The 24666-nt window shown below is 40.6% G+C and overlaps 1 long non-coding RNA gene across 3 annotated transcripts in view; it reads left to right on the top strand.

Moving 5' to 3' along the window:
• Positions 1 to 6164: 6164 nt before the first annotated feature.
• Positions 6165 to 24666, top strand: part of LOC103670557 — a 34248-nt gene continuing 15746 nt past the window's right edge. For 2 of the 3 annotated variants that reach the window (XR_570599.2, XR_005837571.1), the window contains exons 1-6: positions 12507 to 12637; positions 14714 to 14830; positions 21007 to 21164; positions 23299 to 23465; positions 23561 to 23731; positions 23943 to 24021. This is a non-coding gene — a long non-coding RNA (uncharacterized LOC103670557). Of the gene's footprint in view, positions 6491 to 12506; positions 12638 to 14713; positions 14831 to 21006; positions 21165 to 23298; positions 23466 to 23560; positions 23732 to 23942; positions 24022 to 24666 lie in introns of those variants that run through there. The other variant, XR_570598.2, reaches the window with a different exon arrangement.

A 24666-nucleotide genomic window follows, 5' to 3' on the forward strand; every position in this document is an offset into this window, starting at 1 on the left:
TTAGTTTTTATTTGCGAGTCTACTAAAATGAATAATATTTAAGCCTTTGAACAAAGGTATTGAATCAAGCCTAAGACTAACCACTTATAGACCAGATGATCTGAAAATCACCTTATTTAATAAGATTTCCAGATCAAATACATGCTGGAAAAGCACGGGGGTAATCATTAGTATAGTGGTGCAAGGCTTATATCAGAAAAACTTTAAAGCTTGTGAAACCTAATTTGAAAGATTTGGGGACACAACTCTAAAAACCTTTCAAGCAAATTTCATTCACTCAACACTTATTTCGTGAGTATTATTGGTGGCAGCGTGCTATGTCAGTGGATACATCTATGTTAGAAGTGCAGGTGAGGACAGAGAATGCCAGAGAAGTCACATAATGTCACATACGACCTAGGTTTTGATATGTAATTTTAGAAAGGGATGGGTGAGTGGAGGGGAGGAAAGAAAAAGGAATTCTAAGACAATAAAACACCAAGAATAAAAGAGTGGTAAAAACCAGGGGTTAGCAAGGATCTTGAGAGTTGTGAGTTTAGGGACTTCCTTCGATAGGTAATGGGGTGCTATAACCAGGAAACTCATTAGACATGAGAGTGAAAGCAAGATATAAAGATTCTGTCCTTGTTATTATTTATTTATTTATTTATTTATTTATTTATTTATTTATTTTTAATGTTTTTTTTTTTATTATATTATGTTAGTCACCATACAGTATATCCCTGGTTTCTGATGTAAAGTTCGATGATTCATTAGTTGCATATAACACCAGTGCACCATGCAATATGTGCCCTCCTTACTACCCATCACCAGCCTATCCCATTCCCCCAGTTGATTCTTGGCTCTTTTGCATTTTAGAGATGTAATGAGCAGCGATAGGAAAATCAGTAGATTAGTTTCCCCTGGTGCTGCAACAAATTATCATGAATTTGGTGGCTTTAAACAATACAGATTTATCTTGCAGTTCTGAAAGTTGCAGGTCTGACACAGTCTCAGTCTTACTGGGCTAGAACCAAGTGTCGGCAGGGCTGTGTTCCTATCTGGAGGCTCAGGAGGAGAATACTTTCCCTTCCCTTTTAAAGCATCTAGAAGCTGCCTGCTTCCCTTGGCTTATGGCTCCCTTCCTCCATCTTCAGAGCCACCAAATCTGCCCAAATCCTTCTCACAGCCTCACTTCTTTGGTTTTCTTCTTCTGCCTCCTTCTTCTAAGGATCTATTTGATGATACTGAGCTCTCTCAGATAATCTCCTTATTTTAAGATTGGCTGACTAGCAACCTTAATTTCATCTGCAAACTTAATTCTCCTTTGCCATATTCTATATGGTATTCATACATTCTATGGATTAGGACAGGGGTTTAGGGGGAGGTAGTGGCATTGTTCTGCCTACCAGTCAGGAAAGGCACTGATGTGAAAGAATGGTAATGAGACAGACTTTGAACATTCTGAGTTTATAATACTTGGTATATGTTGAGTGGGGGAAATCTATAAAAATTCATGATTTAAAAAGCCTGGGCTTTCAGCTGATCACCAACTCAATGTAAGCCAACAGTCTATTCGGGAAACACCACAGGCTTTGGGAAGGATGTTGGCCACCTTCTGCCAGCATACCCACTGTGTATAAGACACTGGGCTAAGCCATTTTCATAAATTAATCATATTACAATTCACAAGGACCCAGTTTTTTGTTGTTTTGGGTTTTTTCTTTAATAGATGGGGACACTAAGACTGAGATTTCAAGGTCAACTTGTCCCAAGCAAGAAGATGTCTGTTTCCAAAGTATTTAAGCTCAAGGTTATTTCCTTTCCTTGTCTGAAGGAAAGTCAACAAGCAAATTAGAATGACCAGCCAGAGGAATTATGCAAGAGCAGTGCATTGGTAAACGATTTGTTTTTTTACAAAAGTATCGTTCTGAAAAAACAACAACAACAAACAAAACAAAACAAAACCGAAACTAAGAAGGTACAGAATTACTTTTAAGAATATTAATAAGAGCTTACACTTATTGAATTCTCAATATCAGGCCAGGGACTGAATGGCAGGCACTCTTCCAACGAGTGCTATAATGAATACCTTTTTTGCTATTTCACAGAGAAAGAAGATGTGAGCACTGTCCTTGTTACTTCTATTTACCTCCTCATGCTAATACCAAGTAACACTTTGTCTCCTATAACGATGGAGAACTGGCCATGAACCTATCCTGGACCAGCTCTTCCACCTGTGGGTTAGATCTTATTCACCTACCTATTCAAGGACCCTGTTCCTGCTAATGGACACTCTCTCACCTGTAGCATTTGCTTTTCCCTCTTTGCTGAATCATTCCTATTAGCAAAAACATATGCTCTATGTTTTCCCATCTTAACAAACATTTCTTGTGATTGCACTGCCCCTTCCAACTTACTCTGCTCCACACTGGGCCAAAACTGTTTTAAAGAATATCTATACTCTCTGTGTACAGCTCCGTTCCTCTGATTGCTCCCTTTCAAATGCCTCCACCCCAGTCAGACCAGGGCCCTTACCCTGGCCCTACCAAACTGCCCTTATGAAGGTCACCTATAACTAGGGTGACCATACAGTTTAGTACTCAAAGTGGGACACATCTGAGAGTGAAAATGGTGCCATTAACAATTATATCAAGATGATAGGCAAATATGCAGGGGGCCCACTGGTAAACTCTGTCTTAGATAGGGTTCAGTAGGAGCAGATGCTAAGATAGAGAGTCCCATGCAGAGGGTTCCTGGGGAAGTACTCCAGGAGACACACGTGTGAGAAAGGAAGGAAGGCTGGATTGGGCAGAGGGGGAAGCCGATTTACCATGTGAGTACAAATGAGGCTTAGCCCTTCCCATAAGAAAGCTCTGAAGCTGGATTGGACGTTCATAGAGATCCCAGATTAAGGTGAAGGGGCCAGGCTTTAGTCCCCACATTAGAGGGAGGTTGGTGTCTAACATTGGGTGAGGAAATTTCCTATCGAAGGACAATTACACTGAGAGATGCAGCTATAAGCCTCAAGCAGCTGATATTCCCAGTGGCTAGAAGATACTCATGTCAGCCCAGAATGTACTCTGGGGGGTACACCTTATTATCTACTACACTAGGATGTAGTTTCAACCTACCAAATATTGGCCATGTTGTTAAATCAATAATCAAATGGTAGTTCTCATCTTACTGGATCTTATTAGCCGCCTTGGACATAGGTGATCAATCCCTCTTTCTTGAAATACATTATGTTCTTGTTTTCCAGATATCACCTCCACCGTTTTCCCTATTCTTTCACGAGATTTTTCTCCTAGGTCTCCTGGTCTCCTGCCTCTTAATTTCTTTGATTAGTGACCTCTGGTGTGACACAGAACTGTCTTTTCTCACTAGACTAGCTCCCCAAGTCAAGGTCTGCAACAATGACTGGAAGGACAAATCCTGACCATTGCCTTTTGCTGTAAATAAAGTTTTATTGGAACACAGTCACACGTACTCATTTCCTCTAGGACTGCTTTTGTGCTACAACCACAAATGCATAGTTGTGACAGAAACCAATGGTCCACAAAGCCAAAAAAAATTTCCTATCTCGAATTTTGCAGAAAAAGTTTGGCCGGCTCCGGCCCTAGAGGAATTGATCTTATCTCTAAGAAGAGAGCATCTCCTTCAGGTCTTTGCCAATGTCACCTTTAAGGAGAGTTTCCTTCTGTCCTCACCGCATACACGTACCTCATATAGTCACTGTATCTCTTCCCAGTTTTAACTTTTCTTTCTTATCACTATCTGTATTAGTCAGGGTTCTCCAGAGAAAGAGAACCAATAGGATGTGTATAGATATATATAGAGAGAGTGCGTGGGAGAGAGAGACTTATTTTAAGGAATTGGCTTGTACAATTATGGAGGATGGCAAGTCCAAAATCTTCAGGGTGGGCTGGCAGGCTGAAGATCCAGGGAAGAGCTAATATTGCAGTTCAAGTCCAAAGGCCATCTGCTACAGAATTCCTTCCTGCTTGGGGAAGTCAGGCTTTTGTTCTATTTAGGTCTTCAGCTGATTGGATGAGGTACAAACACATTATAAAGGATGATCTACTCTATTCAAAGTTCACTGTTTTAAATGTTAATTTCATCCAGAAATATCCTCACAGAAACATCCAGAGTAATGTTTGACCAAATATGTAGACACCATGGTTCAGCCCAGTGGACACATAAATTAACCACCACATTATCTAATGTATTTATATGTTTTCTTATCTTCTCCCACCTCTAAGTTAATAATGAGTTCCATGTGGAAGGGTTTTTATTTTTGTTCTGTTCACTGCCACACATCTTTAGCACCTAGAGTTGTTGCCAAGCACATAGTTGATTTCAATATATATTTGTTGATTAAACAAATGGCTTTCGATACCATATGTACGACCTTCAGACCTAAACATTTAGCCTAGATCTTGCCCTGAACTCAAATAAGTATATCCAAAGACCTTACATGCATTTCCTCTTGGGTTTATAAGGAACCTCAATATAACATGCTCAACACCCAACTCATGATCTTTCTTCTGGCAGTTAGGTAAAAACAGCCTGCCTAGAACCATAAAAGCAAGGAGCATTTCAAAATCTGCTTGTGTACGGAGAGATTAGTGTTTCAGGAGTCTGGGAAAGTAAGTTGGAGTCAACATGCAGAGGCCCATTAACATCAAGGTCGCTCTCCCAGACCGTCTTCTGCACATTAACAGTCCGTAGTGTCAGTGACCTGGCCAATGAGGCAAACTCCACAGGCAGTCCTTGGGCCAGAGATCCCACCAGGCTGGCTGGGACTTCCTCAGGGGTGCACTGCAGTCAGGGCTATTTCTAACTGACTCTGTCCTTCCCTCTCTTTTTTCTCAGGTGTCAGACCTACAACGGTCAAAAGGTTTTCTTGCCTACTCCTGCACCCTCCACCTTTATCTTTCAGAGGCATTAACGCAATGCGTTCTTGTGTATGATGCCTATTCAAGCTGGTTCCTTGGTCTTTCCTACGCAAACTTTGCAGGCAGGCAGTCTCCAACCTACGCTGGAGGTGCTGCCTCTAATACATGCTCCGTTTATTCAGGCCTTGCCTCATATCCTATTTTCTATCTTCCATGATTCCATGCATCCAAATCCTAGTATCTCAAAATTCAGTTGAATCCTTCAGACTTTGTGAATACCAAGCAGATTTATAAAATCTCTAGAATTCAATTGCATTTAGAGGAAAAACCTCACAGCCCATCTCTTAAATATGTCAATAGTTTATTTAATTTTAACATTCTCAAGGTCAATTAATAAATCTTTCACATGCCTTTCCTCTCTTATCACCTAGTAGATTTCTGGGTACGTAGTAGATTTATTTTTTTTGTTGTTGGTGGTGGTGGTGATTCAGACCTTTGAACTAACAATTGAAATGCTTTGAAAATAATTGAAATAGGCTAGTGTAATAGCAGCTACTATCAGATGTAAAAGTAAAGAGCTGGACCTCAGGGCTTATAAGGAAGCAGTCATGTTTCTAATTAAATTTCAGACTTGATAGGAGGTTGTACTGTGATTCAGTGATAATGAGAAGTCTGGACACCGAGAGGAAGTGTAATATAGAAGTGGCTTTATCATATAGATCACACAAGATATATATATAATCACTTACAACTTTCACCAAAGTGGTTTTATTAACTGCTCTACTAATGCAAACTACTCTCTAGAGGAAGGGAGAAACACAAATAGTCTTTGCCTTATATTTTTTCAAAGCCATGATTTATTTAATGAGTTTGAAATAGGATCTTTTTCAGGAAGTAATCTTGACAAACATATGCTTATCTCCTTTTGACAGCAACAATAAACTGAGAGCCAAGAAAGCAAGGATTAGAGAGAAAAGATGTTTGTGAGTTAGGCGTGTGTGTGGCTGGGCAAGTCTGGGTCCACCAGCTTCCGCCCATGAACTAGAAATGACTTAGCTGGTGAAAGTAGGATGTATTGAAAGGACATATTTGAAGTCGTTTGGTTGCAAGAAAACATACGTGGAGGAACATAACTGAAAATCCCCTTAAGCAAAGTTTGGGCGCCCCAAATACTTTAAGGAAGGGGCCCACTTGGAAAAATGCTAACCACAGCTTCGCCTTCTCGCTTCTGTGCACGCCTGCTTGCGAAAGATAAACAGATAAATCGAGCTCCTGGGTGGAGGGAGAGACCCTCCGAAAGACCACCACCCTGCATCTTCTGGAGCTCTCTGATAGTCCCTCGCGCCAAAATTTCCTATTGGACAGTTTGTACTGGCCAACTGGACTCTTGATTGGGTAGAAACTGCAAACACCCCAATGACTGTCTCCTGAGGGTCACGCCCACAAGCCCCCATAAAAACCTAACCCTTTCATAGCTCGAGGCTCTTCTCCACTGCCCCGGCCTGGGTTATGAAATGAGCCCCAGCGCACTGGTCCTGCAATAAAGCCTCGTGTGATTGCATCAAGAACTGTCTCTCTCGACTTCATGGGGTTGAGTTGCCGCGTCCTCTAAGGTAGGGTGTGATTTTTATTTCCCCCCTTACAGTATCACCATGAAAGAAATCAGAGTACTCTCGTTCATGAGTCCTATTTGTGTTCTGGAGGGCGTATGACTCAATAAGACAGCACTTACTGGACTCATGGGAAAGAAAACAGACGGTATTTGAAAACCTGGCACCCAACATTATGAGAGCTGGGTCTTCTCCTGGAGGATGACAAGGCAGGGGTTGGGAAACGTGGAGCCCTGAGCTCCCTCAAGTAGAGAGAGATCATGACCCAGGAAGAACACAAATACATTTCAGGGCAACGGTTTAGGTCTTTCACTTCCTGATGGTTGGTTGTTCCTTTTCTTTTCAAATTGGGAAACCAAGCACCAAGGAAAAGAAAATTTATGAAAGAGATTGTTCTGCCCATTCATGATTGTAATATGCCAAGTCATAAAAATTTAGTATAAAGTCTCTTTTGAGAGTCATTTTTAAAATCACCATAATCTTTTTGTTTGGCAAAGCCAGTTCAGTGGCAATAAGGATAAATGGCATTTCCTGCCACTCTTATTTATTTTTTTAATGTGGTCCTTCTGCTTTACATTTTCAAAACCTATTAATGACAAGGATCTGCTTCCCAAACAGAATATTTTACTTTAATGGGGATTTCTATCAAAAATAAGTAACAGAATTCCTCTTTAAGATAATCTGATTTACATTAAGTGTGTATAAAATCTCATCATCCAAATACCTTATTTTTGTGTTATTGACAAGAAATGGAACTTTTTGGATTTTGACTGTAATCTTAGTGGGCTCAATTCATAGCAATAACGTAATAGCACCGATTCAATTCTCTCTCTTCTTTACCCACATATCATTCTTTAATTCAGGCATTAGGTTCAAGTATGATTAAGAGAATTCAAGATACATCTTTATGATCCCTGCAATTACTAATCATGTTTACTTAGGAATTATTGTCATGGTTCATCTGAAACATATTGGTGGAAAGTAGAGACTTTCTAATTATCTCCAAGGAGGAGTTTCAAAGTCAAGTCCAGAAAACAAGGGGCCACACCCCTCTGTTTGTAGAATGCAGAAATGAAAGCATTCTTACCATTCATGAACGGTTTTCCCTTAGAGACTGTTTCACAAAAGCAGTTATAGACACATTAAGCAAATCTTGCCCCACCTTCTGAAAGAAACCGGTTGTGTCTGCTCTTTTACTTTACTAGTGATTACGGTGATTGAATTAGGTCCTTTGTTGACCTCATAAGTCATGGATTTTTTATGTTTTATGTATATCTTTCAATATACAGTGTCACTTTATATTTCTAAGTACTTAAAGCCTAAATCTGAACCAGTATCATCAGTGCTACCTTCTTTGAACTAATATTCCAGAATAAATAACCAATTAGGTATCTGAAAATATAGCAGAAAATCAGAAAAGAGTATTGTTTAAAAATCACAAAAGATGGAGCTCCTGGGTGGCTCAGTGGGGTAAGTGTCTGCCTTAGGCTCAGGTCATGATCTCAGGGTCCTGGGATAGAGCCCCATGTCATCAGGCTCCCTGCTCAGAGGGGAGTCTGCTTCTCCCTCTCCTTCTCCCCTTCCTCCCTGCTCATGCTCTCAAGCTCTCTCTCTCTCTCCCTCAAATAAATAAATAAAATCTTTTAAAAAATCACAAAAGCTTCTTATAAAGTGTCTTGTTCAGGTAATAACTGCAATACAAGATAATGCAAACCATGTGTAATCTTTAAGAAATGTATCCTAGGTGATGATGAAGAAATCCACTTTACTAGGTTAGTTGACAAACTTTTTTTTTTACATGCTTCACTTTAAAATAAAATAAAAACAACATATCACAATTATATCTCTCAGAACATGAACTTCTTGGAAAATTTAGCAAAGTAAGTTTTAACAAGCAAATATTATGCCTATAATAGTAAGGATGCAACAAAAACTTAAATTGAGGCCAAAATAAAAAGGAATGCAGTGTTCTAGAGTATTCACATGCTAGAGGTAGGTTGCATTAGATCCTAGTATGCAGCTTCCAGAAAAGGAAACAAGGAGCGTGTGGGGCATGTGACCTGAAGTTCATGGCACCATTCTGCTTTGGGCAACCCAAACGTCTCCCGAAGTCTTGGCCAGAAAGCCAGCCATGCTACGGGCTAACTCAAATAGCACTTTCAGAATTTTGATACATCTGCCAAAGTAAGCTGTCAATTAGCATTTGTGAGAGTCACACGAGTATTTCTACTACTGCATTCCGTTCCCCTAAAAGGCGTTAATTCATTCAGAGTACTGGGTAGGACAGCTCAAATATTGTCTGGCATAAGAGATGAATCTTTTAATCCTTTCTAAATGATTCACCAACCTGGCTTTGGTAATTGTAGCTTAGTAGATAGAAGTGGCTTAAGCTTCGTTTGTCTTAAAGGTGTACTTAAACATATTTTTCAAACATGACAGTACCGTCACCTCCTTGTCCCCAGGGTATGTGGGGAGATGACGTAAGACCCAGGGGCATATGTTTAGGGAGGGTAGAGTGAGATAAAGACATCTCCCAGTGGTTCTTTAAATTTCGTGTGACTCAGAATCACCCAAGGGTGCTTAAGAATGCAGAATCTGGTGTCTGACACCCAGTCATGTTGATTCAGAAGGTCAAGGGTAACATTAGGGTTAGGAATGTGGTTATCTAGCAAGGACTTCTGGTAATTCTAGTGCCAGGGGTCTGGGGGCCATCCCTGGAAGAGTTCAGCTTTACGTAAATGAGGGCTTTTGATCTCTTACCTAACCCCATCTTCCTTTTAAAAATAGCCCTTGAGTTAGAGAAGCTATAAAGTGATCATGATCTTCCTGAAGACAGTAGGTAGTTGACTCATCTTCTGTCCCGTGGGCTGTAATTGACATTTATCCTCAGCACACTAACTTCCAAAGCACACGTACTGTACTTAATGACAGCATGAGCCTGTGGTTATAAGCCTCATAAATGGAACTATACACAGCAGTGGTGGCCTTTTATTTATATACTCATTTCAAAGGGAAGTCAGACCAGTTAGCTGTGTGCAGTCTGTTTACTAAACAGAGTTTAAACAATGGGCTTAGACGGGGATTCTTTCAGCTTAATGTCTATCAGATGATTAAAAAAGTTTCCAGTTAACCTCCCCGCTCACAACGTAAGGAGCAAAATGGTAATACCTGTAGAATAATGAGGGTATAGCCTGTGCTTAATTTATTCCAAACATTGCAAGATTTTCACATTAGCATTAATGGCTTGCTTACAGTGGAACCCTAGAGGCCACATAAAATAATAGGAGGCTCAAAAGTCGTAGCTAAAAAGGAACTGTTAAAAAAAAAAAATTGTGCACACTGTTTCTGGCGTGCTCCACCAAAAGATTGTGGTTCAATGTTCACATTGTTCTCTCCAGACAGTACTAATTTGTTTCCAATTAAAAGAAAATGGATTGCAAATGACTTCGCAGAGCAGCTCGGTCAAAGAAATAAGGGTTGGTTTATAATGTTGCCTCAGGAGCAGTGCGCCTGCTGCAGGGCACAAACCGAGGCCTCCTTGAACAGAGTAGCTGGGTCTAAAGAGAAGAGTTTGAGTTACTCTGGTCCTGGAATTTATTGTGCTGTTGAAGCTAATTAGCATCCTCTATTTAGGTAGTTTGCAGAAGCTTATAGCTCTTTGCGGAGAGTAGAGATTAATAAACTTGCATCGCAATTTATTTTGAGTAATTGTTCATGTTTACCCTCATTTTTAACAGTATAAAGCTTTTTAACCCCTTGTCATGGGAAGGTAATTGTTTCCTTATGATCGTCCTCTCTTTGATATCTGGACAATGAGCTATGAAGCAAGCATGTGATGAAGTAAGGGAGACAGGGAGAAAGGAAGTGTTCTCCTTGATAAAAGACACTGAAGACTTGTGACCCCCTGTAACCCCTGACAAGTAAAAGTTGGGAAATGTTTCTCATTCCTGTGTTTGCATTAAAGTCCAGGAAGCAACAGACATATGCATATTACCAAAAGGAAAGGGGCAAGCTCTTGCAATTCAAAAATGAAGACAAGTAGACAAAAGCTTAGCTCACCTAGATTCTCTTCACCTCCTTTATACAGTTGGGAGGAACTGGGGCATTGACAATTGTTAATTAGAAGCACAAAATTCCTATATTCATTCTCTAGAGAGAATATGAATCTCCAAGGTATGATGGTGTCTGCGTGGAGTTAATTAGCCCTATGCATTAGAAACTACTGGTCAAAGTAATGTCTTTGAAGTAAGTGAATTGTTTCTAATAGGAAAGATCCATTGAAATGAATCAAATACTAGAATTCGGTGAACTCAAATAGCTATTCCCTAGAGCTCTGATTTGTTACCAGTGAGGACCGTGCTCGTAGCTAACGTAACAAATCCCAGCTCAAATTTGTTTAAATAAAACAAAAGAGATTATTGCAACAAAAGGGTTTATTTATTTGGGGAGAAAGAGAACTCTACTTGACTTACCAAAGTTTCAACGAATAAGGATCTTCAACTCCTGAATCTTTAGAGACAGTTAAAACTAATGTATATTGAACAACCACACATACATCTCATTATCCTTTTAAAATATTTTTTCTGAAGTTATATTTGTTTAGAGAAAAATATATTTATACTTGGTAAGTGGCATATGTTATATAGGAGAATGGACCTGCCCAAGGCCCTGTTTACTATTGTTTAAAATTTCGATTTAGTGAGGTTATGTACTGACATGGAGATTTTTATCCAGTAGAGATCCAAAAAAATTTTGTCTAGTAAAAAGTTAGTCCCAAAGTTACGGCTTATTGCTCTATAGGACAGTTTTGTACCTAATTTATTAATCTTATCCTAATGTTCCTCTGTTAGATTCACTATAAATGCCTAGATCCACGCAAACTCTTTAAACTGATCTTAATATCTTACCGGTTCCCTCATTAACCAAGAGTTGAATAAAATCCTCCACAAGGGTGCATGGTTCCTTTTACACTTGGGGGGAGTCTTGATTTTACATTGTTGTCTGTACTGTTTCCAGGTAAAACTGTTATTATTTGGCACAACATGCACACTCAGCGAGTAGGAAGGCAAGACCTTACTGGCAACCAAGGAAACCAGATGCATAATGAATTTAAAATAAAATGGGGACGCCTGGATGGCTCAGAGGCTCAGGGAAGCCTCTGCCTTCGGCTCAGGTCATGATGGACCCAGTCCAGCATCGGGCTCCTTGCTCGGCAGGGACCTGCTTCTCCCTCCGCCTGCCGCTCCCCCTGCTTGTGCTCTTTCTCCCTGACAAATAAATAAAATCTAAAAAAATAAAATAAAATAAAAAGTGATAAATTCTATGGAGTACACACCCTACCCCCAGCAGTATTCTAAGTTCTGTGTCAGGCTGATGCCTTATGTGTCCACAAACTCAACTCAGGGATACAAATACCTTTCCCGACTCTAGAAATAGTTTGTCAGCCACGTCAAAATAAACAGTGATCAGCTTCCATAGCACACTAGGTCTCCAGAATTAAGACGATCTCTCCCGAGTTGGGAAGCAGGCCCCTTGGGGTGTTTGAACTATAGTTTAGAGCACAGCTGTCTGTTCCGTATCTCCTATATCCTCTATCTGCTGGTAACACAAGGAGGGAAAGAGTCTGCCGGTCCGCGCCGGCCAAGGATGATAGCAATTTAAAATGTTACCCTCTCACCTTCTACATTTTCCCTGGCCTCGGTCAGTCCATAACTGAATCCATTTATTTAATAATCTTATGTGTGAAAGAGAGAAATACAGTCGTTGCAGTTTTAAAATAGGAATGTAGGAGAGTGAAATAACTTCCCCAGGGCTGCCACTTCCACAGCAAAAGCCAAATCAAGATTAGACTTCAGACTTTCTCAGTTTTAAACCTGTTTTCTGTAGAGAAATTACCATGACAGTGCTTTAAACCCAGAAGGATATGGGTAGTCTCACTAAAGGTTTAGCATTAGTAGAGCTGTTATTTTCAAAACTTGTAGGAGGAGGGCCCTTTTCTGGGTTCTACTGAAGTAACAGGCAGCTCTTGCAACAGGTGCCATCGGGAATAATGAACAGACAAAACTGAAATAAGAAAGTCGAGGGCATATTCAAAAGGAGTTGTAAAGAAGCATGCTGGATTAGAGACATGGAAAAATGTCCGACAGACAGGTGAGACCGAAATCATAAAGAGACTTTCAAAAAGATCCTCCTCTTCTTCTCCTTCTCCCCCTCCTCCTCCTCCTCCTCCTCCTCCTCCTCCTCCTCCTCCTCCTTCTTTTTGAACTTACAGTGTTAGGTTTTGCTCACCGATTATCCCTGCACAACCTGTGGGAAGGGTGGCAGAATAATTAGCACCAGGGTTTCTGGGTTAAAGAAAAAAACAAAAAACCTTCAGTCTTCTGATTGATCATCTGGTTTATTTTTTCTTCTCTTTTCTGGTGCTTCTTCACCCCTACCGTGCACAGTGGGAGGTCGAAATGGGGCCAGAGGAGAGGAAACAAACAATCTCGGTCTCCTTTGAATTCTTAAGGAAGACCTGGAGTAATTTACAAATGTGGGCCTGAAGATAGTAGTGTTTTGTTTTGCTTTGTTTTTAGGTTGCTTTTAAAATATCACTATTAGTACATTTTAATATTTTGAACTTTTATAAAAACATTCCATCCAGGAAAGCATCAGCTAGTCAGTTTGGGAAACACCATTCACACTGAGGTCAGAATTGAATAAAAGCTTTTCATTTGAGAGAAAAATGGACAGCTTCCATGCTTGCTCACATTTAACTGGACAGGAGACGGAGATCCAAAAAGTTCATAGCTGAACTGACCCCATTGCCTTCTTCGCCGCCGAGGGAACGCTAAAAATGAGATCCTTCTCTTTTCACCACAGCACAGTACCTGAATTTTTCATCGTGTGGTTGAAAATAAACAAAGGCTATCAAGTAGGTACTTCAGAATAGAAGTACAGACATTTAGGAAAGTTCCTCTTTCTTCATTATGATGAAATATGTTATTACTCTTTATGGTCTAATAGATAAGTCTTCAGAACTTTGTATGACTATGGCTCCTGACAAAGATCAGACTTAAATATTGTCAAAGATAAGTTGAACGTGTTGCTTTTCACAGGTGATGATAGACACGAACGTCCTAGAGTCCCTGAACTTCCATGTGTTTAATTCTCCAGGTGATAAAATGAACCAGTTTTCCTTCAGGTTCTTTTTTCTGCAAGGAAAATTCTAGGAAATGTTTGAGAATCTTTGATATTGCTAGGCAAAACTGTTTGGGGCAAAAGACATAAAATGAACCTTCAGTGGGTTCAATGAGTAGGGCTACTCAGTTTTGGAGAAATTGTAGAAGAAAGGAAAAAAGTCATTCGGTTAACTAGATTCTAATGGAGGAAAAACACACACGACTAGAATGCAAGGAAAGGCACAAAGGAAAAAGGCTGGAAAATGAGAGAAGGTTGTGCCATATTAGAGCAGCTAAAAATAGAAAACAAAGGAGGACTTGTGTCCCGGGGTAAACAGTGACCCTCTCCCCTCCAAAGATAGGTCCACATTTCTAATCTCTGGAATCTACTAGTGTTTCTTTATCTAACACAAGCTGGCATTAAGTCAAAGATCTTGAGAGAAAGAGCTTTATCCTGGATTATCTGGGTGGGTTTAAATGGAATCAGGTGTATCCTTGTAAGAAAGACACACAGGAGAGAAGACAAAGAGGAAAAGGCAACGTGGCCACAAGCCAAAGAATGCCTGGAGCCACCAGAGCTGAAAAAGGCAAGGGAAGTTTCACCTCTAGAGCCTCTGGAGAGACTGTGGCCCTGCCTGCCCTTTGACTTCGTGGCAGGATTATTTTTTTTTCCTTTGGTGAACCGCAGTTCTTGGTCACATCGCTGCTTCGAGAATGAAGAGGTGGACCGGACTTAGAGTGGTGGGGAGCAAAGCAAAGCTGACTGCATGATAGCAGCCCAGAGTTCCCGAAGAGGACCGAGAAACTTACCCCCGGAGTTTCTAAGTCTAGGGGGTTTTGTGGGCTTGTGGGCGGGTCGTTTTAATCTGATTAACCCTCCGTGTGCCCGTCACCCAATCAGGTTTTTGTCCACGTGCTCATCTACCTATCAGGTAGTTGTTCACTGGGAAAGGGTGGAGGGCTCCTTCCCCGCGGTGTAAAATTCCTTTAAGCGTGGTTTCCTTTTAGGCGGGGCCCCTTGTCTCTGCCTGCCTTTCTTCTGACTATCCTTCCTTCATTTCAGGCTTAGGGCCTTCAGAACTGAGAGAATGAATGAATTTCTGTTTTGAAGCCGCGCAGTTTGTAGTAACTTGCTCTAACAGTCACAGGAAAACTAGTACAGACTGGAAGAAATTCGAAGGTCTGTATTCTGCTCGTCTTTGGTCTCAGTGTTTTGGTTTTTCCCTAAAAATACCGAATACCTCAGTATTCTGGGTGTGACTATGGAAGGGGATCAGAATTTGCCATGCCAAAATATGCCTCTTTGGCATAAGGATTATTTTAGGCTGATTATTTTTAAAAAGCAGCAGACACAGAGGTTCTGAAATTTATGCTTTTGTTAGAGGCATTTACATTTATACGGGAAATCCTCGTTGGCAAAGGTATCTCCCTCTCCTATCAGGATGATTAAATATCTAGAAACTCTTCCGGATGGAGATGTCCACATCCAAGATCTACATAACAATGTTGTTTACTGGACCTTACCTGAAAACCTACCCTAAGGCTCCCATCCCTACTTTAAGGTGGTGGCTTGGGCCAGTTGGAGGAGTTAACTCCGTTTTCCATGTACATAGAAAGTATACATTTTATTAAACTTTTTTGTTTTTCTCCTGATAATTGGTGTTTAATTACAGGTGGGTCTCAGCCAAGAACCTAGAATAATAAAGGGGAGATTAGTTTTTTCTCCCATGCACCATGTTCTAGGGGATTCATGACTTGTGGTAATAGCTACAATCTGGTACGATTATAGTTTGCATGTGGGTTGAGTGTGTTGGTGAGAAGAATATAAATAACAAGGGCAGCAGCAGCAATGATAATAATATTTATTGAGTACTTCTCTATCAGTCTGGTCCTAGCAAGGAGCAGAATTTAGGTCAAATGGTTCAGACTGAGAAACTTTAATGACTGCACTACCACCAGGGGCCAGGTCATAGTTAGAAAAACAAAAAGCAGAGAAATGAGGGATGGTGCTATAGCGGGAGACAACCAACCTCAGACAACCATTGCCAGCCATAAGGCTGAAAGGACACAGAGAGGAAAGAATGTTGAAAGAGCCCAGGACAACTGGACCCATGGAGGAAGAATTTCCTGTAAGGGGCTAATGCAAGAAGAGAAACACACTACTGTGTGTCTCCTCTACTCTCAATACTTTCTACAACACTACCTCATCCCTGACACCATATATGTGGGTTTTCCACACATGAAGGATTCTGCGACACGAGCTGGACATTCTACAATTTAACTCAATTCTGACACTATTTACCTGGAGATAACATCAGATCCCACAAGTTAAGGGCTCAGCCCCACGAGACTGCCTGTTTCCTCCCACTTCAGATGCCAGTCTCCAGTCTGGGTTGTTATCTGGCCTTCTGACAGACTGGCCATAAATCAGAGATCCCCACAACCCTCTCTTCAGGTTCTGTTAATTTTCTAGAGTGGCTCACAGTACGTGAAAACAGTTTATGTACTAGATTACCAGCTTAGTATAAAAGAATATAACCCAGCAACAGCCCAATGGAGGAGATAAATAGGGCAAGGTATGGGGAAAATTTGAGGAACTACCACACTGTCTCTAGGTATGCCACTACTCTCCAAATTTCCACATGTTCACCAACCTAGAAGCTCTCTGAACCCCATCCTTTTGAATTTTTATGGAGGCTTCATTCCATAGATGTGATTGATTAAATCATTAAGATTGGTTCAATCTCCAGGGTCTTACCCCTCCTTGAGGTCAGGGGGGTAGGAAACAAAGTTCCAGAGGCACCTGGGTGGCTTATCAGTTAAACATTCAACTTTTGATTTTGGCTCAGGTCATGATCTCAGCGTCCTGGGATTGAGCCCTGCATCAGGCTCCATGCTCAGCATGAAGTCGGCTTGAGATTCTCCATCTCCCTCTCCCTATGCCCCTCCCCCCACTCAAGCTCTCTAAATAAATAAATAAAATCTTAAAAGAAAGAAAGAAAGTTCCAATTCTCCAATGACATGGGTGGTTCTCCTGGGAACCAGCCCCCATCCCTAGGTGACCTAGGGACTTCCCAAAAGTCACCCAATTGACATAAAATCAGGTGCAGTTGAAAGGGGCTTGTTATTCCTAATGAGGGACACCTTTATCTCTCTCATCACTTAGAACATTCCAAGGGTTTTAGGAATTCTGTGCCAGGAATGGGGTGAAGACTGAATATATATTTCTTATTATAAATCACAATATCAAGCAATCAATCAATCAACCAATCAATTACAATACCATGAAGCTATGCTCTTAGGGAAATGCAGCTATTGAAAGAAATGTAACACCAAAGCAGGAATTAAGTGGAAAGGAAATGTTTCAACCTCTCTCTTCCTGGCCTCTGAGCAGGCCCACAGAGGAACCTGGGTGGCGTCGTTCATAATGGTTGGGCTCCCTGGGCTAGAGCCAGGCACAGAGGGGCAGAGAGGGAGAGCGTGAAAACGGAGAATAACTGGCTCCCTACTTTGACCAGATGTATAATAAACCTCTTGGAAAATTTTGCTCTAGCCCTTATACTAACCCCAAGGATCTGGTTAGTCCCAAGCATTATTAGTCCCATATTTAGTTGAATGCTAAGGCTTAGAGGCGATCATTTATCAAGGTGACTCAGTCTTGTGCACAATCCTCTAGCTCCATCTCCTCATAGGTACTGGCCTTTCCACTCTTCAAGAGGACACTCCCATTCGTGGCCCCTGCACTTACCCTTTGCTTCACATGGCCAGTGCCCCCTCCCCTTCCCTTCCCTCCAAAGTCTGTGTAGCTCCCTCCTTCTCATCAAGTTCTGTTCAAGTGTCATCTTCTCAGCCAAATTTCCCTGCCACCCTTCAGCCCAGTTTCCTTTGCTTCATGGCCCTTGACTCCACATCGCAGGGGGTATTTACTCAGGGGCCCTCTGTTATGCTCATCACAGCGTTAAGTGTCAGAAGAGCCTTGCACAAGCAGCTATTTCAGTGCCCGACCCATAGGTGCTCAGCACCTGTCACTGGTAGCAGGGTAGGCTCAGCCTCTGAGCCTGTGTCTGTGTGATCCTGAAGCCCATTTTCCTCCCATGGGAATGGAATCTAACTGCAGTGTGCCCTCCACTTAACAATTAGTGGCCACCACAGGGACAGCAATAATAGCAAAGCACCATATTGAAAGAGGTGAGACGTATCCATCATCAAGATAATATAAGGAAGAGCAAGAGCGTTTGGAGACCAGTGAAAAAAAGTCCAAAAAGACTGACTAGAATTTTGTTTCATCAGCTCACACACACACACACACACACACACACACATCATCATCATCACTCCCCACGGGCTCGCCTTCCTTTTCCAGAGGAAAAGCTGACATGTGTGTAGCAAATTCCACACATTCATATCCGGACCGGGCAGAGAAGCCGATGATGTCTCCACACTGGGTACCCAGATGGGGGCTTTGACACCGTTCAGAGCTGTCTGTGCTCATCTTCCAGCAGCACTGAGGTGCCTGCAAGGCCTCTCCCTGAAGCACTTCTCACTTCCAGTTCCACAGAAAGAGAAGCCGCCTGGGGATTTCAACCAAAGTGCTGCTATAAATAACAGTATTGAGACAGAGGGGTTCATGCTGCACTGGAATCATTCTCGACTGATTGCTTGCCTTTGGAGGATGCATTTCCCCTCTTCAGCCCTTTTTGGGATCCTTGTCACATAAAACGTCACATAGCACATAATAGAACTAAAATCATTTGCCAAGGAGCACTCCAAGCTTAAAGGGGAAGGAACCTGTTTTCCCTTACTCTCTTTAAGCAAGCTAAGGATTATTAGCCTTCAGAATGATAGATGTGGCCACTCTGGAGACGTGGACATAGATTCTTCCATGTGCCAGCTGACCAGACAGCTAATTTGTGCAGGAAATGGAGGGTTTTAGAGGTTAAGTGGCAAACGAAGACTTCAACTTTCTGCGATCATTTCTCAGCGCCTGAATGCTTTAGTAATTATATTTAATAATTACTAAATAATAAGCACCTTTATCATAGGAGCTAAGGTGAGAAGGAGGAAGGGTTTTTGCCTTCCCAAACTTGACCTTCCTTAGGTAAAGCTCTGGTTCCTTGTCCTCTATCACGCGGAGGCACTGGCTGGCCCATAACGGCCAGCCCTGGATGTCACACTCGCAGACACTTGTCCTGCTGGGGCCGCTTTGTCAGGAGGCATTCTTTTCCCTTTCATTGCATTTCTTCTGACATTTCTTTTATTACTTTTTGTTGAAAATCTTCTCCTTAGGAGGTAGGTTGGCCTCCTCCTTGGGGTCCAGAGTGATGCAGCGTGGGACTCACCTTACTGCCACCCCGGTGTGCAATCGCCGAGCCCCCTGTTGTCCAAACCACCTCCTCACTGGAGGCATCCGTGACCCTCTCGATAAGCCTCAGTTTGCAAGTATAACACTTTGGGCATCAGAAGAAGAAACCCATGCCCAGCCCGACTCAGAATATGGCACTTTTTTTTTTCCCCTTTTTTACTCGTAACTGTTTGCACGGTGGAGCCAGCCTTAGTGTTGGTGGTGGCCGTCCCTGCTCATACTTCCTCTCTGTGCGTGGGGTAGGGCTTTGTTTTGTCCCTGCTTGCAGCTTCAGTGCCGCATGCCTGCCAGGATCCCTATTGTTCTCTGCGGCCTCAAGGACTCATTTGTTCTGCATTCTCTCTCTCTAATATTTGCACTACTGACACAGCATCATCAGGTCTCTGTGAATGGTGCAGCCCGGCAAAGTTTATCCCCATGCCTTTGTTGGCTGTCCCTTCTGTACCATCTAGCTCTGAAGTTTCTTCTTCCCAGTGCAATGCTCAACTTTTCTTCTTTTCCTTTTTATGACGTAAACATTTACTTTCTTTCTTTTTTTTTTTTAATGCTGGGAACTAAAAACTTTGTCTCGTAGAGAAAAAAAACTCTATTCAAGTACTAACAATTTTGTTTATTATTTTAGAAGTGAAGAAATTCTGGCATTATAATTAAATTATTTAAACTGGGAAAACAGTACTGTGCGACAGGGTGATTTTGAGGGTGGATTCTGCATTTAGCCCAAGTTTGAACCACAGATCACCACTTACTGGCTGTTTAACTTTTAGTATTTACTTTACCTCTCTAAAACTTGGCATCTCATGTAACAAATGGGGTGCTAATAATTTTTTAAGGCATTATTTTATTAGCAAGAAGTCCATGAGCCCTCAGCACAGTGCTTTGCATGTAGTAAGTACTCAATGCGTATTAGCAGTTATTACTAAGAATTTTAGGTTTGCATTGTACTTGAAACATGAACTTCAAAATAAGAACTTATAGTCACATTTCTGAAAGTTTGCAAACTGTGATACCAAGAAGGGGTTTCATCTCTGTCTTTGAATATAGAAAGCACGTTTAGTGTTCAAAAATTCTAAACCTCACTCTGAACATTATCATTGTATTATTTCCATCTAAAATGCAAGCATGCTGAGAAGAATCCTATCAGTTTGAGACGCAGGCTCTGACACAGGCATTTCTAATATCCCCCTCTCCCCACACACATTTTACACACACACACACACACACACACACACACACACACACTTTTTAATGTAGCAGAAACATAACCTTGGCACACGGAAATTATCGCAAACGCTAATCTTGAAAAATAATTCTAAATTGATATTACTACCTCTGTCCTATATCCATTGTATTAACTTTAGCATGAATCATATGTGGCTAGGATATAATGCATGATATTGATTTTGATATTTTTTTCCCTCTAGGCTGTGTCTTAGTTCCTGCCTTGATCTTAAAAGTAAGATAGATGTTAGGCATTATTATCTAGCAGAAGGAGCAAAAAATCAATTTTATCTCCTGGCACTTCATTCCCTTTCCGTGCAATGGCCAGGCGGTAACGTGGGAACGGCTGTAAGCTCATGTTTGCTTATTGTAGGGTGTGAGGCTGATCTTTGCTGGCAATCCACTAATCTAGGCTTTTTGTTGTTGTACCCGCTACATGTTTTCAGATGATAAACACATAATGAGTATGCGAGCCAATTAACTTGCTTTTTCGTAGTAATAATAATTTCAAAAAAGCATCTCTGTAAGTATGAGGTAACATTAAAAAAACCTCTTTATTTTAAGATAATTTCAGATTTGCGGGAGGATGCAAATATAGTATGGAGAGTTCCCACATGCTCCTCACCCAGCTCCCCCAATGTTATTATCTTGCATAAACATGGTACATTTCTCCAAACTAAGTTACAGTTGGTATAATAGTGCTATCTAACCTACAGATTTTATTCAGATTTCTACAGTTCTTTCCCATTAATATCCTTTTTTTTTTTCTGTTCCAGGATCTAATCCAAGATACCACATTGCATTAAAAGGATATTTTTTGGAGAAATATATATTTGCTAATGGCAAGAATGTAAATGCAACTGAACACTATATCACAGAGATCCTTCTTGATTCTTTATATTTTTTAAGGTTGCCGGTAAAGAAAAGAGGTTTGGTGAGCCAATCAATAGTCTAATGAAATGATTTCCAACTTTACTGTCAAGACACACGTGTGCATTTTGATCAGCGGAGGGACATATTCACGAGCAAAGTGCTGCTTATAATAGAGTATTGAAGTTTGTGAACAGTTTATGTATTCAGAGATTGAATTGAACGAAAGGTCATTCTAATAGTAACTCTATTCTCACTCGCATTGTGGAATGCTTTTTGGAATGAGGGAAAGAGGTAGTGAGGTAGTGTTGCAAGTATGAACTTAAACTTGCTCATAAACTTACTCCTTAATTGCTTTATCCTCACTTTCTTCACCTTTGGAATGGGGCATACATCCCCCACATCTTCTCTCATTTAATAGAAACCAAGATCCTCAGAATAAGAATAACGGTCTCATCAGTGTCCAATATCTTGAGGAAATAGTTGGAATATTATTATTCAGCTCTTTTAATCATCTTCTCGCTCAGAGTTTGATTGTCACTCACACAGATTTTCTCTAGAGCTTTGGAACCCTAGTAACAATAAAGACATGTTCTATAGAAAATTTGTTATAAAATCTGACCTTCTCTTTACTTGCTTTTTGTGCTAAGGACCAATTTGGTGCTATTGTCCTCTTTGAAACATACAAATGTGTTTATGTTTTCCATGGTACTACCCCCAAATTCATTCATTCATTCATTCATTCATTCATTCATCAACAGTGTCTAAAATGACTCAGACACTGTGCTAGGCACTGGGAAAAAGAAAGTTAATAAAATGTAGTTTTTTTTCTCGTATTTAGCTCTTAGCCTAGCAGTGATGATAATATTAAATCAATAAGAGGTCCAAAACAGTTATAGATGAAAGTTATTTTCTACAGTATAAATGTGTAATTCTGCTGAGTGAAATAAAAGAAGCCTTCAGTAAGGAGGTAATGTTTTAAATGTGCTTCGGAAAATAAATAAGTACTCCCCAGAGGACCCAGTAGTGGGAGAGAGTGGCAAAGTGATTCCAGGCAGACAGAACCGTGTGCTGAAGTATGGGGGGAAATAGCATGAGAACACGAAATTTTTAGAGAAATTCAAGTACTTTGGAAGGGCCAAAGGGTGGGATACAGTGTGAGAGAATAGCAATGAGATTGGAAATTACACCATTAGGACTGGGGCTCTAATATCTGTCTGATCTAAGCAAGAGATCATGGGGCTTGAACTTAGAGAATTGTCAGGGATAGAAGAGAACATGAGATGGATTCAAGAGACAGATGGAAGGGGGAACTGATTGGGAATGAGAGCAGAGTCAGAGCTGAAGAAGACACCCACACTTCTGACGTGGTGTACCTTGCCCGTGGGTAACACAGGGACAGAGAGGGAGGAACAATTCAGTGCCTCATACACGTATTGGAAGGACAGAGAAGGTAATGTGTTCCATTTGAATATGATATTGAAGTTTCTATTTGATATCCACTTTAAAGTAAGCAGTAGGAAAAAAAAATTTTAAAGTAAAGTAAGCAGTAGGAAGGCAAAGGAGAGAGAAGTAAATGGGAGAAATTTTTTGGAACCTGGCAACATCAGGTGAGCACTGAAGCCATCAGCTTAAGCGGGAACATGGACTCAAGGGTAGACAAAAAAAAAAAAGCAAATGGGGTAAAACTACATTTAATAAGTGGACAGAGAGATAAGAGCTCAGGCAAGAGAATGAGATGGAAAGACTAGAGCAGTGTAAAGGCCAGAAGCTGATATGAGCCTGTCAGATAAGATGAGAGAGAATCTTGAAATGATCAGGGTTAATAGTGTCTGATATGGTCAACAGGTTAAGAGAGAGGAGGAAAAGTGTGGTATGGACTGGAGCTGAGAATCAGGAATTTGTTGACTACATTAATAAGAGTGGTTTGAGTGGAATAGTGGGGGGCATAGAACAGGAGACAGTTTACAATAGGTGAAGGACTGAATGAAGAGGCAAGCAACCAGATACAGAGAGGATAGATTATGCCTTCCAGAAGCTTGGATGTGAAGAGAAGCCTGGAACAAACCTGAAGCTAGAAATACACAGGTTTTCTTTATTCTTTAACTTCATTTTCTCCTCCTCCTCTACCTCGTCTACTTCTTTTGGTTTGTTTGTGTTTGTTTGATAATAAAGAAGGAAATTATTTTGTTTATGAGATAAGGGGATCTTCCTGTGGAGAAAGAAAGATTGAAGATACAGAAAACAGAGAATCATTGATGGAGAGAGTTTCCAGAAAAGTCTGAAGATTGTGTAAACCTAGATGAGAAGTGAAAAGATTAGGGGAGCAATGTGATCCCCATCCTCAGATATTCAATAAAAGGAGGTAAAGAAAATAGATACTGATACATTTGTGAGGGGTTCAGGGAAGGGAAAAGGGAGTTCTGATGAATGATTTCTATTTTCTCTATGATTTAAAAGGCATGTTTAAATGTGGAACACAACATAGGCAAGAGTTGCACAGTACGTTGGATGAGCTTGATGGACCCTCAGAATATATGCTGGGGAGAATGGGAGAAGGAGATTCCCAAGAGACGTTGAAGATCCAGCAAAAATGGAGGCTGTATATGGATACAGCTCAGAGTCTAGATTGTATGTATATGCACATATACATATATGTATTTGTACATATTTGTATGTATGTATATGTACGTATTTACATATGTATTTATATTTACACAAATATAAATATGTATGTATATGTACACATTTACATGTGTATTTATATTTATACGAATACTATAAATCATACATTTATATGAATAAATATTTATAACAATATCTATCTGTTTTTTTTCACCAGTCAGGAGATGGCAAGAAGGAAGGTAGATGCCAGACTGAATCAAAATTGAGGAATTTTCTAAGATACGAACGGTGGAAAGGTAGTGGCAAAATTTGATGCGCTGTGATATTAAGGGCATAAATAGAGTGTTGGACCATGGGATCTCGAAGAGATAGAAAAGATAATAAATCTGGGGAAGGTCAATGGATTGTAATAAAAGGAAGAGGGTCAAGTGGGCGGACAATCAAGCCTGAATTAAATGATGGGATTGACTATGTAATTGAGAGATAACGGAGGCTAATTACTCTAATCTCCTACAGGCTTTTTCCATTTACCTTGTAAAGTTGTCAAGCTTTTAACAATAGTACAGAATTTTTATTGTGCTTTACTGTCTCATGTACTTTACTCTCCTATGAGAAAGAAGCAAGATTAATAATAAAAAAAAAATCTTCCTATTATTACTCTCTAGGAATAGTGTGTAGGGATGAGGTCAACTGCAGGAACATGCTAAGAATGAGCGTGCGACTATTTATCGCCTCTTTGGATGAAAACCCAATTTCATCTTCTATCAAAGATCAAGCTAGTGCTATATTATGGTAAACATAGAAACTGCCTTAGAGAAAATTACTATTTTAACAGGTGCAGTCTTATATTCAATAGTAATTTAAAAATTGGCTTCATAAGTAGTATTGTGCTCCCAGCACCCATTTAAATAATTTCCTTGGATACACTCTCACATTAACAT

This window comes from Ursus maritimus, unplaced genomic scaffold (assembly GCF_017311325.1).
Source record: "Ursus maritimus isolate PB19 unplaced genomic scaffold, ASM1731132v1 scaffold_25, whole genome shotgun sequence".
NCBI classification, from domain to species: Eukaryota; Metazoa; Chordata; class Mammalia; order Carnivora; family Ursidae; genus Ursus; species Ursus maritimus.